This window comes from Rattus norvegicus, chromosome 1 (assembly GCF_021556685.1).
Source record: "Rattus norvegicus strain SHRSP/BbbUtx chromosome 1, alternate assembly SHRSP_T2T, whole genome shotgun sequence".
Lineage (NCBI taxonomy): Eukaryota > Metazoa > Chordata > Mammalia > Rodentia > Muridae > Rattus > Rattus norvegicus.
Genome location: NC_141534.1, coordinates 252,241,450 through 252,257,755, shown reverse-complemented (window position 1 = coordinate 252,257,755; position 16,306 = coordinate 252,241,450). Strand labels below are relative to the sequence as shown.

General features: G+C 41.4%; 1 long non-coding RNA gene across 4 annotated transcripts in view; it reads left to right on the top strand.

The window, feature by feature from the left end:
- Positions 1-4,305: 4,305 nt before the first annotated feature.
- The window catches only part of LOC147997111 (uncharacterized), a 44,357-nt gene continuing 32,356 nt past the window's right edge, over positions 4,306-16,306 (top strand). For all 4 annotated transcript variants that reach the window (XR_015653349.1, XR_015653345.1, XR_015653347.1 and 1 more), the window contains exon 1: positions 4,306-4,540. This is a non-coding gene — a long non-coding RNA (uncharacterized LOC147997111). The remainder of the gene's footprint in view (positions 4,541-16,306) is intronic.

The window sequence follows — 16,306 nt, the reverse complement described above, 5'->3', positions numbered from 1 at the left end:
CGGTTTACAGGCCAACATCCCCCTAACCCTTCCTCCTCCCCTTCTATATGGGCTTCCCCTCCACATCCTCCACCCATTACCACCCTCCCCCCAACAATCACATTCACTGTGGGTTCAGTCTTGGCAGGGCCAAGGGCTTCCCCTTCCACTGGTGGTCTTACTAGGCTTTCATTGCTACCTATGAGGTTGGAGCCCAGGGTCAGTCCATGTATAGTCTTTGGGTAGTGGCTTAGTCCCTGGAAGCTCTGGTTGGTTGTCATTGTTGCTCATATGGGGTCTCAAGCCCCTTCAGGCTCTTCCAGTCCTTTCTAAGATTCCTTCAACAGGGGTCCTATTCTCAGTTCAGTGGTTTGCTGCTGGCATTCACCTATGTATTTGCAGTATTCTGGCTGTGTCTCTCGGGAGAGATCTACATCCAGTTCCTGTTGGCCTGCACTTCTTTGCTTCATCCATCTCATCTAGTTTGGTGGCTGTATATGTATGGGCCACATACATATACAGGGCAGGCTCTGAATGGGTGTTCCTTCTGCCCTTGTTCTAAACTTTGCCTCCCTATTTCCTGCCAAGGGTATTCTTGTTCCCCTTTTAAAGAAGGAGTGAAGCATTCGCATTTTGGTCATCCTTCTTGAGTTTCATGTGTTCTGTGCACCTAGGGTAATTCAAGCATTTGGGCTAATAGCCACTTACCAATGAGTGCATACCATGTGTGTTTTCTGTGACTGGGTTACCTCACTCAGAATGATATTTTCCATATCCATCCACTTGTCTAAGAATTTCATAAAGTTGGACTCCAGAGGAAACACCTAATGACTCTGGAACCCCAGTGCATGGGGGCTCCTGGAAAAGGTGGTGCAGGTCTTCCTGGTTGCCGCCCTCATGGAGAGCTCAAAACCAAACACCCATGAGCAAACTTGAGCCATGGGACCACAGGTAAGACCAACTTTTCTGCTGCAAGCAACCTGCCTGGTGGTCTCAGGACACACACAGGCAAAATTCCTATGGGACTGGACACTTCCGGTTTTTAGCTGGAGCCCCACCCTCGATGATCCTAGCCTGCAACTCACTGCTCCCAAACCACTTAGGAGAAAGAGCTCACTGCCCTGACAGGTGGGCACTCCTGAGACTGCAGAGTGGGAGAGACCACCAATACTGCCCATCCCTGCCCACATCCCTGGCCCAAGAGGAAACTGTACATGGCCTTTGGGAACTGGAAGATAGGGGTATGGGAGCTGCAGGTCCCCCATGCTCCAGAAATCCCCGGGACCTGAAGGGACCAGATCAAAAGTTCTTTGCACCCAAATCCCATGGGAGGGAGACCTAAACCTTCAGAGGGGCAGACATGCCTGGGAAGCCAGAAGAGACTACACTCTGCCCACATTTCTGACTCCAGAGGAAAACACCTAATGCCATCTGGGACCCCGGTGCACAGGGGATCCCGGAAAAGGCAGCTCAGGGCCTCCTGGTTGCCACCCTCACCAAGAGCTCAAAAGCAGTTCCCCACAAGCAACTTGAGCCGCAGGGACACAGGTAAGACCAACTTTTCTGCTCCAAGCGACCTGCCTGGTAGACTCAGGACACAGGCCCACAGGAACAGCTGAAGACCAGTAGACAGGAAAGACTGCATGCCTGAAAACATCCCATAACTGGATGAAAGAAACAGGATAACAGGTCTTCAGCACTTCTGACACACAGGCCTATAGGACAGTCTAGCCACTGTCAGAAATAGCAGAACAAAGTAACACCACAGACAATCTGATGGAGAGAGGCAAGCAGGGGAACCCAAGCAACAGAAACCAAGACTACATGACATCATCGGAGCCCAATTCTCCCACCAAAGCAAACAGTGATTATCCAAACACACCAGAAAATCAAGATCTAGATTTAAAAATCATATTTGCTCATGATGCTGGAGGACTTCAAAAAAGACATGAAGAACTCCCTTAGAGAAATGCAGAAAAACATAAATAAACAAGTACAAGTCTATAGAGAGGAATCACAAAAATCCCTGAAAGAATTCCAGGAAAACACAATCAAACAGTTAAAAGAATTAAAAATGGAAATAGAAGCAATGAAGAAAGAACATATGGAAACAACCCTGGGTATAGAAAACCAAAGGAAGAGACAAGGAGCCACAGATACAAGCATCACCAACAGAATACAAAAGACAGAAGAGAGAATCTCAGGAGCAGAAGATTTCATAGAAATCATTAACAGAACTGTCAAAGATAATGTAAAATGGAAAAAGCTACAGGTCCAAAACATACAGGAAATCCAGGACTCAATGAGAAGATTAAACCTAAGGATAATAGGTATAGAAGAGAGTGAAGACTCCCAGCTCAAAGGACAAGTAAATTATCTTCAACAAAATCATAGAAGAAAACTTCCATAACCTAAAGAAAGAGATGCCCATAAGCATACAAAACCCTACAGAACTCCAAATAGAATGGACCAGAAAAGAAACTCCTCCCGTCACATAATAGTCAAAACACCAAATGCACAAAATAAAGAAAGAATATTAAAAGCAGTAAGGGAAAAAGGTCAAGTAACATATAAAGGCAGACCTATCAGAACCATACCAGACTTCTTGCCAGAGTGTATGAAAGCTATAAGATCCTGGATAGATGTCATACAGACCCTAAGAGAACACAAATGCCAGCCCAGCTTACTGTATCCTGCAAAACTCTCAATTAACATAGATGGAGAAACCAAGATATTCCATGACAAAACCAAATTTACACAATAACTTTCTACAAATCCAGCCCTACAAAGGATAATAAATGGCAAAGCCCAACATAAGGAGGCAAGCTACACCCAGAAAAAGGAAGAAACTAATGTCTTGGCAACAAAACAAAGAGAAGAAAAGCACACAAACATAACCTCACAGGCAAATATGAATATAACAGGAAGCAACAATCACTATTCCTTAATATCTCTCAATATCAATGGACTCAACTCCCCAATAAAAAGACACAGATTAACAAACTGGATACGCAATGAGGACCCTGCATTCTGCTGTCTACAGGAAACACACCTCAGAGACAAAGACAGACACTACCTCAGAGTGAAAGGCTGGAAAACAACTTTCCAAGCAAATAGTTTGAAGAAGCAAGCTTGGAGCAGAAAAGTTGGTCTTCCCTCTAATCCCAGGGCTGAAGTTGCTCCTGGGGGGGGGGCTGCTTTTGAGCTCCTCTTGAGGGCGACAATCAGAAGGGTCTGCAGTTCACCAGGTTCCCAGAAGGCATTAGGTGCTTTCCTCTGGAGTCTCAAATGTGGGCACAGTGTAGTCTCTTCTGTCTTCCCAGGCATGTGTGCCTCTCTGAAGGTTTAGCTTTCTCTCCCACAGGATTTGGGTGCAGGGAGCTGTTGACCAATTCCCTTCAGTTTCGGGTGGTGTCTTGACTGCGGGGGATCTGCTGCTCCAGTGTCCCTATCTTCTGGTTCCCAGAGGCCTCATACAGTTTCCTCTTGGGCCAGGGATGTGGGCAGGGGTGAGCAGTATTCGTGGTCTCTACCACTCTGCAGTCTCAGGAGTGCCGACCTGTCTGGGCGGTGAGATCTCTCTCCCAAGGGGTTTGGGAGCAGGGAGCTGTGGACTGGGATCATTGAGGTTTGGGCTCCAGCCAAAATCCAGAAGTGTCCGGTCCCAGAGGAATTTTGCCTCTGCGTGTCCTGAGTCCACCAAGCAGGTTCTTGGAGCAGAAAAGTTGGTCTTACCTGTGGTCCCGTGGCTCAAGTTGCTCATGGGGGGCTGCTTTTGAGCTCTTGGTGAGGGCAGCGACCAGGAAGGCCTGGGCCGCCTTTTCCTGGAACCCCTGTGCACCGGGGTCCCAGATGGCCTTAGGTGTTTTCCTCTGGACTCAGAAATGTGGGCAGAGTGTAGTGTCTTCTTGTATCCCAGGTGTGTCTCCCCTCTGAAGTTCTAGCTCTCCCTCCCACGGGATTTGTGTGCAGAGTACTGTTGACCAATTCCCTTCAAGTGCGGGTGGTGTCTGGACTGCTGGGGATCTGCTGCTCCAGTGCTATAAATAGTTTTAAACAAGTAACTCATGTATATTTCAAGATTTGAATGTTCATATTTATCAGTGTTATAAGTCTCAACTCAATAAAATTAAGCCAAAATCTCTTACAGACCCCCTCAAAAAAAACAAAGAAAAAACAAACAAACAAACAAACAAACAAACAAACAAACAAACAAACAAAAAAAGAGCTCTTTTTTGTCTTATCATTGAGACAAAGTCCATTTGGAAGAGAGTTAAACAGTGACTAGATGATTGTACAAAGATGCCCAAACACAGAATGTTGATTCTGATATGATGCACTATAAAAATCTGAGGAGTGCCTGATCACACCTGTGTCAGTAAAAAGTGTCTCCATGGATCCAATTGTGGTGTTGGTACTCAGTCTTTCCTGTCTGCTTTTCCTCTCACTGTGGAGAAATAACTCTAGGAGAGGGAAGCTCCCTCCTGGCCCTACTCCTCTCCCAATTATTAGAAATTACCTTCAGCTAGATATGAAGGACATCTGCTAATCCTTAACCAAAGTAAGTATGCCTTATGCTCTTCAGGTATATTGCAAGGGGATATAAGTCATTCTGCTCTTATGAAATTTTGTTACTGGAGAAAATATTGTGAACATGAGTATAAAGTCAAAAAGTGTAAAGTTCTATTCTTTTTTTTTCATCTGTATTAACTTGGGTATTTCTTATTCACATTTCGATTGTTATTCCCTTTCCCGGTTTGCAGACCAACATCCCCCTTTCTCCTCCCCCTCACCTTCTATAAGTGTGTTCCCCTACCTATCATCCCCCCATTACTGCGCTACCCGCCATCAATCATGTTCACTGGGGGTTCAGTCTTGGCAGGACCAAGGGCTTCCCTAAAACTGGTGCTCTTACTAGGCTATTCATTGTTACCTATGAGGTTGGAGCCCAGGGTCAATTCATGTATAGGCTTTGGGTAGTGGCTTAGTCCCTGGAAGCTCTGGTTGGTTGACATTGTTGTTCATATGGAGTCTCAAGCCCCTTCAAGCTCTTTCAGTCCTTTCTCTTATTCCTTCAACAGGGGTCCCATTCTCAGTTCAGTGGTTTAATGATGACATTTGCCTATGTATTTGCTATATTCTGGCTGTGTTTCTACGGAGAGATCTACATCCTCTTCCTGTCGGCATTGACTTCTTTGCTTCATCCATCTTATCTAGTTTGGTAGCTGTATATGACTGGGCCACATGTGGGGCAGGCTCTAAGTGGGTATTCCTTCGGCCTCTGTTCTAAACTTTGCCTCCCTATTCCCTCTCAAGGGTATTCTTGTTCCCCTTTTAAAGAAGGAGTGAAGCATTCGCATTTTGGTCATCCTTCTTGAATTGCGTGTGTTCTGTGGATCTAGGGTAATTCGAGCATTTGGGCTAATATCCACTTACCAATGAATGCATACCATGTGTGTTTTTTCTGTTATTGGGTTACCTCACTCAGGATGATATTTTCTAGTTCCACCATTTGCCTATGAATTTCATAAAGTCATTGTTTTTGATAGCTGAGTAATATTCCATTGTGTAGATGTACCACATTTTTTGTATCCATTCCTCTGTTGAAGGGCATCTGGGTTCTTTCCAGCTTCTGGCTATTATGAACATACTGGAGCATGTGTCTTTATTATATGTTGTGGCGTCTTTTGGGTATATGCCCAAAAGAGGTACAGCTGGGTCCTCAGATAGTTCAATGTCCAATTTTCTGAGGAACCTCCAGACTGAATTCCAGAATGGTTGTACCAGTCTGCAATCCCACCAACAATGGAGGAGTGTTCCTCTTTCTCCCCGTCCTCTCCAGCATCTGCTGTCACCTGAGTTTTTGATCTTAGCCATTCTCACTGGTGTGAGGTGAAATCTCATGGTTGTTTTGATTTGCATTTCCCTTATGACTAAAGATGTTGAACATTTCTTTAGGTATTTCTCAGCCATTCGACATTCCTCAGCTGTGAATTCTTTGTTTAGCTCTGAACCCCATTTTTAATAGGGTTATTTGTCTCCCTACAATCTACCTTTGTGCAATCTTCTTTGTGTATTTTGGCTATAAGCCCTCTATCAGTTGCAGGATTGGTAAAGATCTTTTCCCAATCTGTTGTTTGCTGTTTTGTCCTAACAACAGTGTCCTTTGCCTTACATAAGCTTTGTAGTTTTATGAGATCCCATTTGTCGATTCTTGATCTTAGAGTATAAGCCATTGATGTGTTGTACAGGAAGTTTTCTCCAGTGCCCATGTGTTCTAGATTCTTCCACACTTTTTCTTTTATCAGTTTTAGTGTATCTGGTTTGCTGTAGAGGTCCTTGAACCACTTGGACTTGAGCTTTGAACAGGGTGATAAGCATGGATCGATCTGCATTCTTCTAGATGCTGACCTCCAGTTGAACCGGCACCATTTGCTGAAACTGCTATCTTTTTTCCATTGGATGATTTTGGCTCCTTTGTCAAATCAAGTGAACATAGGTGTGTGGGCTCATTTCTGGGTCCTCAGTTCTATTCCAGTCATCTATCTGTCTGTCTCTGTACCAATACCATGCAGTTTTTATCACGATTACTTGGTAATACTGTTTGAGTTCAGGGATAGTGATTCCCCCAGAAATCCTTTTATTGTTGAGAATAGTTTTAGCTATCCTGGGATTTTTCTTATTCCAGATGAATTTTCAAATTGTTCTGTCTAACACTTTGAAGAATTGGATTGGTATTTTGATGGGGATTGAACTGAATCTGTAGATGGTTTTTGATAAAATGGCCATTTTTACTCTATTTTTCCTGCCATAACATGAGCATAGGAGATGGTTCCATCTTCAGAGATCTTCAATTTCTTTCTTCAGAGGCTTGAAATTCTTATCATACAGATCTTTCACTTGCTTCGTTAAAGTCACACTGAGGTATTTTATGTTATTTGGTACTATTATGAAGGGTGTCGTTTCCCTAATTTCTTTCTCGGCTTGTTTTTCTTTTTTGTAGAGGAAGCCTAGTGATTTATTTGAGTTAATTTTATACCCAGCCACTTTGCTGAAGGTGTTTATCAGGTAGAGTAGTTCTCTGGTCGAACTTTGGGGATCACTTAAATATACTATCATATCATCTGCCAATAATGATATTTTGACTTCTTCTTTTCCAAAATATATCCCCTTGATCTCCTTTTGTTGTCTAATTGCTCTGGCTAGAACTTCAAGAACTATATTGAATAAGTAGGGAGCGAGTGGGCAGCCTTGTCTAGTCCCTGATTTTAGTGGGATTGCTTCAAGTTTCTCTCCATTTAGTTTAATATCAGCTACTGGTTTACTGTATATGGCTTTTTCTATGCTTAAGTATGGGCCTTGAATTCCTATACTTTTTTTTTTATTAACTTGAGTATTTCTTATATACATTTCGAGTGTTATTCCCTTTCCCGGTTTCCAGGCAAACATCCCCCTAATCCCTCCCCCTCCCCTACTTTATGGGTGTTTCCCTCCCCATCCTCCCCCCATTGCCGCCCTCCCCTCAACAATCTAGTTCACTGGGGGTTCAGTCTTAGCAGGACCCAGGGCTTCCCCTTCCACTGGTGCTCTTACTAGGATATTCATTGCTACCTATGAGGTCAGAGTCCAGGGTCAGTCCATGTATAGTCTTTCGGTAGTGGCTTAGTCCCTGGAAGCTCTGGTTGGTTGTCATTGTTGTACATATGGGGTCTCGAGCCCCTTCAAGCTCTTCCAGTTCTTTCTCTGATTCCTTCAACAGGGGTCCTATTCTCAGTTCAGTGGTTTGCTGCTGGCATTCGCCTCTTTATTTGCTGTATTCTAGCTGTGTCTCTCAGGAGCGATCTACATCCGGCTCCTGTTGGCTTGCACTTCTTTGCTTCATCCATCTGGTCTAATTGGATGGCTGTATATGTATGGGCCACATGTGGGGTAGGCTCTGAATGGGTGTTCCTTCTGTGTCTGTTTTAATCTTTGCCTCTCTATTCCCTGCCAAGGGTATTCTTGTTCCCCTTTTAAAGAAGGAGTGAAGCATTCACATTTTGATCATCCGTCTTGAGTTTCATTTGTTCTAGGCATCTAGGGTAATTCAAGCATTTGGGCTAATAGCCACTTATCAATGAGTGCATACCATGTGTGTTTTTCTGTGATTGGGTTACCTTACTCAGGATGATATTTTCCAGTTCCAACCATTTCCCTACGAATTTCATAAAGGCATTGTTTTTGATAGCTGAGTAATATTCCATTGTGTAGATGTACAACATTTTCTGTATCCATTCCTCTGTTGAAGGGCATCTCGATTCTTTCCATTTTCTGGCTATTATAAATAAGGCTGCTATGAACATAGTGCAGCACTTGTCTTTTTTATATGTTGGGGCATTTTTGGGTATATGCCCAAGAGAGGTATAGCTGGATCCTCAGGCAGTTCAATGTCCAATTTTCTGAGGAACCTCCAGACTGATTTCCAGAATGGTTGTACCAGTCTGCAATCCCACCAACAATGGAGGAGTGTTCCTCTTTCTCCCCATCCTCTCCAGCATCTGCTGTCACCTGAGTTTTTGATCTTAGCCCTTCTCACTGGTGTGAGGTGAAATCTCAGGGTTGTTTTGATTTGCATTTCCCTTATGACTAAAGATGTTGAACATTTCTTTAGGTATTTCTCAGCCATTCGACATTCCTCAGCTGTGAATTCTTTGTTTAGCTCTGAACCCCATTTTTTAATAGGGTTATTTGTCTCTCTGTGGTCTACCTTCTTGAGTTCTTTGTATATTTTGGATATAAGGCCTCTATCTGTTGTAGGATTGGTAAAGATCTTTTCCCAATCTGTTGGTTGCTGTTTTGTCCTAACCACATTGTCCTTTGCCTTACAGAAGCTTTGCAGTTTTATGAGATCCCATTTGTCCATTCTTGATCTTAGAGCATAAGCCATTGGTGTTTCGTTCAGGAAATATTTTCCAGTGCCCATGTGTTCCAGATGCTTCCCTATTTGTTCTTCTATTAGTTTGAGTGTATCTGGTTTGATGTGGAGGTCCTTGATCCACTTGGACGTAAGCTTTGTACAGGGTGATAAGCATGGATCGATCTGCATTCTTCTACATGTTGACCTCCAGTTGAACCAGCACCATTTGCTGAAAATGCTATCTTTTTTCCATTGGATGGCTTTGGCTCCTTTGTCAAAAATCAAGTGACCATAGGTGTGTGGGTTCATTTCTGGGTCTTCAATTCTGTTCCATTGTTCTACCTGTCTGTCTCTGTACCAATACCATGCAGTTTTTAATCACTATTGCTCTGTAACACTGCTTGAGTTCAGGGATAGTGATTCCCCCTGAAGTCCTTTTATTGTTGAGGATAGTTTTAGCTATCCTGTGTTTTTGTTATTCCAGATGAATTTGCAAACTGTTCTGTCTAACTCTTTGAAGAATTGGATTGGTATTTTGATGGGGATTGCATTGAATCTGTAGATTGCTTTTGGTAAAATGGCCATTTTTACTATATTTATCCTGCCAATCCATGAGCATGGGAGATCTTTCCATCTTCTGAGGTCTTCGTCAATTTCTTTCCTCAGTGTCTTGAAGTTCTTATTGTACAGATCTTTTACTTGCTTGGTTAAAGTCACACCGAGGTACTTTACATTATTTGGGTCTATTATGAAGGGTGTCGTTTCCCTAATTTCTTTCTCGGCTTGTTTCTGTTTTGTATAGAGGAAGGCAACTGATTCATTTGAGTTAATTTTATACCCAGCCACTTTGCTGAAGTTGTTTATCAGCTTTAGTAGTTCTCTGGTGGAACTTTTGGGATCACTTAAATATACTATCATATCACCTGAAAATAGTGATATTTTGACTTCTTCTTTTCCGATCTGTATCTCCTTGACCTTCTTTTGTTGTCTGATTGCTCTGGCCAGAAGTTAAAGAAGTATATTGCATAAGTAGGGAGAGAGTGGGCAGCCTTGTCTAGTCCCTGATTTTAGTGGGATTGCTTCAAGTTTCTCTCCATTTAGTTTAATGTTAGCAACTGGTTTGCAGTATATGGCTTTTACTATGTTTATGTACGGGCCTTTAATTCCTGTTCTTTCCAGGACTTTTATCATGAAGGGGTGTTGAATTTTGTCAAATGCTTTCTCAGCATGTAATGAAATGATCATGTGGTTTTGTTCTTTCAGTTTGTTTATATAATGGATCACGTTGATGGTTTTAAACCATCCCTGCATGCCTGGGATGAAGCCTACTTGGTCATGGTGGATGATTGTTTTGATGTGCTCTTGATTTCGGTTTGCCAGAATTTTATTGAGTATTTTTCCATCAATATTCATAAGGGAAATTGGTCTGAAGTTCTCTTTCTTTGTTGGGTCTTTGTGTGGTTTAGGTATAAGAGTAATTGTGGCTTCATAGAAGGAGTTCGGTAGTGCTCCATGTGTTTCAATTTTGTGGAATAGTTTGGATAATATTGGTATGAGGTCTTCTATGAAGGTCTGATAGAATTCTGCACTAAAATGGTCTGGACCTGGGCTCTTTTTGGTTGGGAGACCTTTAATGACTGCTTCTATTTCCTTAGGAGTTATGGGGCTGTTTAACTGGTTTATCTGTTCCTGATTCAACTTCGGTACCTGGCATCTGTCTAGGAAATTTTCCGTTTCCTGCAGATTTTCAAGTTTTGTTGAATATAGGCTTTTATAGTAAGATCTGAGGATTTTTTGAATGTCCTCTGAATCTGTAGTTATGTCTCCCTTTTCATTTTTGATTTTGTTAATTTGAACACACTCTCTGTGTCCTCTCGTTAGTCTGGCTGAGGGTTTATCTATCTTGTTGATTTTCTCAAAGAACCAACTTTTGGTTCTGTTGATCCTTTCTATGGTCCTTTTTTTTCTAATTGGTTGATTTCAGCTCTGAGTTTGAGTATTTCCTGCCTTCTACTCCTCCTGGGTGTATTTGCTTCTTTTTGTTCTAGAGCTTTTAGGTGTGCTGTCAAGCTGCTGACATATGCTCTTTCCTGTTTCTTGCTAAAGGCACTCAGTGCTATGAGTTTTCCTCTTAGCACAGCTTTCATTGTGTCCCATAAGTTTGGGTATGTTGTATCTTCATTTTCATTAAATTATAAAAAGTCTTTAATTTCTTTCTTTATTTCTTCCTTGACCAGGTTATCATTGGGTAGAGCATTGTTCAATTTCCACTTATATGTGGGCATTCTTCCCTTATTGTTATTGAAGACCAGTTTTAGGCCGTGGTGGTCTGATAGCATGCATGGGATTATTTCTATCTTTCTGTACCTGTTGAGGCCTGTTTTTTGACCAATTATATGGTCAATTTTGGAGAAAGTACCATGAGGAGCTGAGAAGAAGGTATATCCTTTTGCTTTACGATAGAATGTTCTATAAATATCTGTTAAGTCCATTTGGTTCATGACTTCTCTTAGTCTGTCTACGTCTCTGTTTAATTTCTGTTTCCATGATCTGTACATTGATGAGAGTGGGGTGTTGAAATCTCCTACTATTATTGTGTGAGGTGCAATGTGTGTTTTTCGCTTTAGTAACGTTTCTTTTACGTATGTAGGTGCCCTTGTATTTGTAGCATAGATATTTAAGATTGAGAGTTCATCTTGGTGGATTTTTCCTTTGATGAATATGAAGTGTACTTCCTTATCTTTTTTGATGAATTTTAGTTGAAAATTGATTTTATTTGTTATTAGAATGGCTACTCCAGCTTGCTTCTTACGACCATTTGCTTGGAAAGTTGTTTTCCAGCCTTTCACTCTGAGGTAGTGTCTGTCTTTGTCTCTGAGGTGTGTTTCCTTTAGGCAGCAGAATGCAGGGTCCTCATTGCGTATCCAGTTTGTTAATCTATGTCTTTTTATTGGGGAGTTGAGGCCATTGATGTTGAGAGATATTAAGGAATAGTGATTATTGCTTCCTGTTATCTTCATATTTGGATATGATGTTATGTTTGTGTGCTTTTCTTTTCTTTGTTTTGTTGCCAAGACGATTAGTTTCTTGCTTCTTCTAGGGTATAGCTTGCCTCCTTATGTTGGGCTTTACCATTTATTATCCTTTGTAGTGCTGGATATGTAGAAAGATATTGTGTAAATTTGGGTTTGTCATGGAATATCTTGGATTCTCCATCTATGTTAACTGAGAGTTTTGCAGGATACAGTAACCTGGGCTGGCATTTGTGTTCTCTTAGGGTCTGTATGACATCTGTCCAGGATCTTCTGGCTTTCATAGTTTCTGGCGAAAAGTCTGGTGTGATTCTGATAGGTATGTCTTTATATGTTATTTGACCTTTTTCCCTTACTGCTTTTAATATTCTTTCTTTATTTTGTGCATTTATTGTTTTGACTATTATGTGATGGGAGGTGTTTCTTTTCTGGTCCAATCTATTTGGAGTTCTGTAGCTTCTTGTATGCTTATGGGTATCTCTTTCTTTAGGTTAGGGAAATTTTCTTCTATGATTTTGTTGAAGATATTTACTGGTACTTTGAGCTGGGAGTCTTCACTCTCTTCTGTACCTATTATCCTTAGGTTTGATCTTCTCATTGAATCCTGGATTTCCTGTATGTTTTGGACCAGTAGTTTTTTCCGCTTTACATTATCTTTGACAGTTGAGTCGATGATTTCTATGGAATCTTCTGCTCCTGAGATTCTCTCTTCCATCTCTTGTATTCTGTTGGTGAAGCTCGTATCTACAGCTCTTTGTCTCTTCTTTTGATTCTCTATATCCAGGGTTGTTTTCCTGTGTTCTTTCTTGATTGCTTCTATTTCCATTTTTATTTTTTTTTTATTTTTTTTTCGGAGCTGGGGACCGATCCCAGTCTATTTCCATTTTTAATTCCTTCAACTGTTTGATTGTGTCTTCCTGGAATTCTTTCAGGCATTTTTGCGATTCCTCTCTAGGCTTCTATTTGTTCTCTAAGGGAGTTCTTCATGTCTTTCTTGAAGTCCTCCAGCATCATGATCAAATATGATTTTGAAACTAGATCTTGCTTTTCTGGTGTGTTTGGATATTCCATGTTTGTTTTGATGGGAGAATTGGGCTCTGATGATGCCATGTAATCTTGGTTTCTGTTGCTTGGGTTCCTGCGCTTGCCTCTTGCCATATATTATCTCTAGTGTTACTTTGTTCTGCTATTTCTGACATTGGCTAGACTGTCCTATAAGCCTGTGTGTCAGGAGTGCTGTAGACCTGTTTTCCTGTTTTCTTTCAGCCAGTTATGGGGACAGAGTGTTCTGCTTTCGGGCGTGTAGTTTTTCCTCTCTACAGGTCTTCAGCTGTTCCTGTGGGCCTGTGTCTTGAGTTCACCAGGTGGGCCACTTGCAGCAGAGAAGGTGGTCTTACCTGTGGTTCTGAGGCTCAAGTTTGCCTGTGGGGTGCTGCCTATGAGTTCTCCACTGCAGCAGCAACCAGGAAGATCTGAGCCGCCCCTTCCAGGAGCTTCTGTGCACCAGGGTTCCAGATGGCGTTTGGTATTTTCCTCTGGCGTCAGAGATGTGTGCAGAGTGCAGTCTCTTCTGGTTTCCCAGGCGTGTCTGCCTCTCTGAAGGTTTAGCTCTCCCTCCCACGGGATTTGGGTGCAGAGAACTGTTTATCCGGTCGGTCCCTTCAGCTTCTGGCGGTGTCTCAGACGCAGTGGACCAGCTGCTCCTGGGCCCTCTTCTACGGGAACCCAGAGGCCATATACAGTTTCCTCTTGTGCCAGGGATGTGAGCAGGGGTGGGCAGTGTTGGTGGTCTCTTCCTCTCTGCAGTCTCAAGAGTGCCCACCTATACAGGCGGTGAGGTCTCTCTCCCACTGGGTTCGGGAGCAGAGATTGAATTCCTATTCTTTCCAGGACTTTTATCATGACGTGGTGTTGAGTTTTGTCAAATGCTTTCTCAGCATCTAATGAAGTGATCATGTGGTTTTTATCTTTCAGTTTGTTTATATAGTGGATTACATTGAAGCTTTTCTGTATATGAAAGCAACCTTGCAGGCCTAGGATGAAGCCTACTTGATCAAGATGGATGATTGTTTTGATGTGCTGTTGAATTCGGTTTGCAAGAATTTTATTGAGTATTTTTGTGTCGATATTCATAAGGGAAATTGGTCTGAAGTTCTTTTTCTTTGCTGGGGTTTTTGTGTGGTTTAGGTATAAGAGTGTTTGTGGTTTCATAGAAGGAAAACGGTAGTGCTCCCTCTGTTTCAGTTTTGGAATAGTTTGGATAGTATTGGTATGAGGTCTTCTATGAAGGTCTGATAGAATTTTGTACTGACCCCATTTGAACCTGGGCTCTTTTGGATGGGAGACCTTTAATGATTGCTTCTATTTCTTTAGGAGTTATGGGGTTGTTTAAATGGTTTATCCATTCCTGATTTAATTTTGGTACCTGGTATCTGTCTAGGAAATTGTCCATTTCCTGCAGATTTTCAAGTTTTGTTGAATTTAGGCTTTTGTAGTAGGATGTGATGATTTTTTGAATTTCTTCTGATTTTGTTGTTATGTCTCCCTTTTCATTTCTCATTTTGTTAATTTGGACACGCTCTCTGTGTCCTCTCATTAGTTTGGCTAAGGGTTTATCTATCTTTTTGGTTTTCTCAAAGAACCAACTTTTCCTTCTGATGATTGTTTGTATAGTCCTTTTTGTTTCTACTTAGTTGATTTCAGCTCTGAGTTTGATTGTTTCCTGCCTTCTGTTCATCCTGGGTGTATTTTCTTCTTTTTGTTCTAGAGCTTTTAGGTGTGCTGTCAAGCTGCTGATATATGCTTTCTCCTGTTTCTTTCTGCAGGCCCTCAGAGCTATGAGTTTTCCTCTTAGCACAGCTTTCACTGTGTCCCATAAGTTTGGGTATGTTGTACCTTCATTTTCATTAAATTCTCAGAAGTCCATAATTTCTTTCTTTATTCCTTCCTTGAACAGGTTATCATTGAGTAGAGCATTGTTCAACTTCCATGTATATGTGCGCGTTGTTCCCTTATTGTTATTGAAGGCCAGCTTTAGCCCATGGTGTTCTGATAGGACTCATGGGATTATTTCTATCTTTCTGTATCTGTTGAGGCCTGTTTTATGACTAATTACATGGTCAATTTTGGAGAAAGTACCATGAGGTGGTGAGAAGAAGGTATAGCCTTTTGTTTTAGGATAGAATGTTCTATAAAAATGTGATAAGTCCTTTAGTTTTATTACTACTCTTAGTCTGTCTATGTCTCTGTTTAATTTTTGTTTCCATGATCTGTTCATTGATGAAAGTGGGGTGTTGAAATCTCCTAGTAGTATTGTGTGAGGTTCAATGTGTGCTTTGAGCTCTATTAAGGTTTCTATTATGTATGTAGGCGCCCTTATATTTGGAGCATAGATATTTAGGATTGAGAGTTCATCTTGGTGGATTTTTCCTTTGATGAATATGAAGTGTCCTTCCTTATCTTTTTTGATGACTTTTGGTTGAAAATATGTTTTATTTGATATTAGAATGGCTACTCCAGCTTGCTTCTTCTGACCGTTTGCTTGGAAAATTATTTTCTACCCTTTCACTCTGAGGTAGTGTCTGTCTTGTTTCTGAGGTGTGTTTCCTATAGGCAGCAGAATGCAGGGTCCTCATTACATATCCAGTTTGTTAATCTATGTCTGTTTATTGGGGAATTGAGTTGATTGATGTTGAGAGATATTAAGGAATAGTGATTGTTTCTTCCTGTTATATTCATATTTGGATGTGAGATTATGTTTGTGTGCTTTTTTCTCTTTGTTCTGTTGCTAAGATGATTAGTTTCTTGCTTTTTCTATGGTGTAGCTTGCCTCCTTATGTTGGGATTTACCATTTATTTTCCTTTGTAGGGCTGGATTTGTAGAAAAATATTGTATAAATTTGGTTTTGTCATGGAACATCTTAGTTTCTCCATCTATTTTAATTGAGAGTTTTGCATGATACAGTAACCTGTGCTGGCATTTGTGTTCTCTTAGGGTCTGTATGACATCTGTCCTGGATCTTCTGGCTTTAATAGTCTGTGCTCAGAAGTCTGGTATAATTCTGAGAGGTCTGCCTTTATATGTTACTTGACTCTTTTCCTTACTGCTTTTAATATTCTCTTTTTATTTTGTTCATTTGGTGTTTTGGCTATTATGTCACGGGAGGAGTTTCTTTTCTGGTCCAATCTATTTGGAGTTCTGTAGGCTTCCTCTAATTTTATGGGCATGTCTTTCTTTAGGTTGGGCACATTTTCTTCTATGATTTTGTTGAAGATATTTACTGGTCCTTTGAGCTGGGGGTCTTCACTCTCTTCTATACCCGCTATCCTTTGGTTTCACCTTCTCATTGTGTCCTGGATTTCCTGTATGTTTTGGACCAGTAGCTTGTTCTGTTTTACA